Here is a 2378-nt window from a genome sequence, read left to right as displayed (position 1 = left end):
AATAGTAGCAGTAAAAGATGCATCTGCCTGCTCCACGAGGTTCACGAGGTTCCGAAGAATTGCATGTGACTCAAATATGCGAAAAAGAGAATGAGAAAGAGAAGGAAGGAACTGCACGCTCTTTTGCACAAATTCGTTTCAGGCTGAACCGCACATTCTCGCGTCGCAATAGCGAAATGGCTTTGTTCATCAATATGCAGAATGCAGATTGGCTGAACAGACTTTAAAGCTATGACAAAGCAATCGCCTTTTCTCAGTACTTCGGGACAAGGGTTGAAAAACGAATATGTTTTTTTCAAACCCACTCAAGGGCGTCTCTTGGCCATTTGGGGCGAGAACAGGGTTACGTTTTCCTCATTCCAACCCTATTTCGTGGTTCTTTTACTGGCTCACCTTTGAGAGTATCGCTGTGGCATTGGCGCTTTGGCTCGGGGTGCATTCTCGTGCCGGGCATTGGGATGTGGTCGGGCAAAAAGTGGGACCTGTTCGTCAGTTAGTTGTTACCAACCCTTTTCAGAGTAGAATACTACTCTCGCTTCAATGCCCATGGAGCGCTCTGAAAAGGATTGTTGAGCATACTCAAATGAGTCGTAAAAATGGGTTATGGTGAGAAATCCTGTCAGGAGTCTTGGCAATTATGGCGCAGGTTGCGATTGGTCATTTTTGTGTTGCACTAGGCAAATATCCAGGCCATGATAATGGGGATTGGGGAGGGGTCCCACGAAGCAAACAAGGGTCGCCCCCTCTCCTCACTCTCTCGAACGTCGATTGCTCGCGTTGGGCAGTTTCCGAATACTACCATTACCGCTACGTGGACTTCTACCCGCTCTGTGGAGTCTGTGGAGTGGGGAGGATGGATGAATTGCATTCTCGTCCAGTTGTCGTAAACAAACCCCTCCTTCGGTCTGCATCCAATGAGAAATTGGGGGTTGCACCTCTTGAACGTCGGGCGAATGGAAGAATTTTTCGGGAGAGAACTCAGCAAGAGGCGAGGGAGAGCGAGGAGACCGTTTCTCCTGGAGGAAGAAAAACGGATTGTCATCATCTCCCCCCCTCACTCTCTCTCTCTCTCTTTCTCTCTCTCTTTCTCCCTGCCAAGACAATTTTGGGTCCGACGACTCATTTTCTAGAAGCTGAAGGGGAGGGCTCTTCGTGCTTCTTGATATATATGGAGCGTAAAGCAACGGTCAAAATCGGTTTGAACCTGCCATCGGGATGTATTGGTTGGCAATTGGGACGAGTAGAGGTGAGTGACGATGAGAGAGAGAGAGAGCACTTGCCATTACAAATTTCTTACTTTCAACATTGTCAGGCAGTCATAATTCATTCCCGTGAGACGCCAAACATCCCTGGTAGTCCCATCCTTCTCCCTTCTCCCCGCTCCAACCCATTTGGCCGGCTTTTATGTAATGTGAACGAGTGGACTGCCATTTTGCTCGTTCTCATCCCATCCAGGTTCATGGGACCCCTGGTGGAGGAGGATCCGTGCGAGGCACGGATCTAACTTAAGGAGAGAGAAGCGCAATGCGACGGTCCTGTTCACGCATCCCTTCTCGTCCGGGTTTAACGGCGAGATGACGGGGGGTTTTGTGCTCGACTCTGCTGCTCCTCAGGCTGGTGTTACTGAAGTTGTTGTTGTTGTTGTTGTTGGGGAAGGTTGTAAGCCAAGCGCTCCTCATCCCGACGCCTTTTTAGCGCGACATTCCTCCCGGGTTTTGGCACGGAGAGACACCATCCCTGAGTGCTCTTGTGAAACCCATATGCCGGTTTCGGTTTGTTCTCGGACTTATTCGGACCGGTCTGGTTGTCCTGTTCTACGGTATATATAAATATATATGTTCTCGTCCCTCGTCTCTCTCTCGCTCTCTCTCTCTCTTTCTCTCTTTCTCTCTTTCTCTCTCTCGCCCCTTTCTTTCCTTCTGCACAAGGCTTGCTGCTTTGTGAGTACGTATGTGTATGTACGTGAGAGTGGTGTCTGGTCTGTTTCAATTCACTTTTTGAGCTTGGATCTCCCACCGCTGGCCCGATGGAACCTCATCCGTATCTACTGAGCACAGGCGGCGCCCTTCGTCGGGGCCATGGGGACGACTGTCTGGAAAATGAGGTTCCTCGACACAAGTCAAAGCCAGGGGAGAAGTATTATTACTACGACTGCTACTACCACCACCACCACCACCACCACCACCATCGGCACCACTATCAATGTTGTAGTACTACAACAACGTCTAGGACTACCACCACATACACTTCTTCTTTCATTTTACCCTGGCCTCCCCTCCTCCCTCCCTCCCTCTCCCTTGAAAAAGACTCTTCAGTTTATGATTTGTCTGGTGAGCTCAACATCTCCGGGAAGCCCGCAAGTTCCAGCCTCAGCTGTT

Source organism: Tigriopus californicus, chromosome 11, assembly GCF_007210705.1.
Source record: "Tigriopus californicus strain San Diego chromosome 11, Tcal_SD_v2.1, whole genome shotgun sequence".
Taxonomy (NCBI): Eukaryota; Metazoa; Arthropoda; class Copepoda; order Harpacticoida; family Harpacticidae; genus Tigriopus; species Tigriopus californicus.
Note: the sequence above shows the minus strand (reverse complement) of the source record.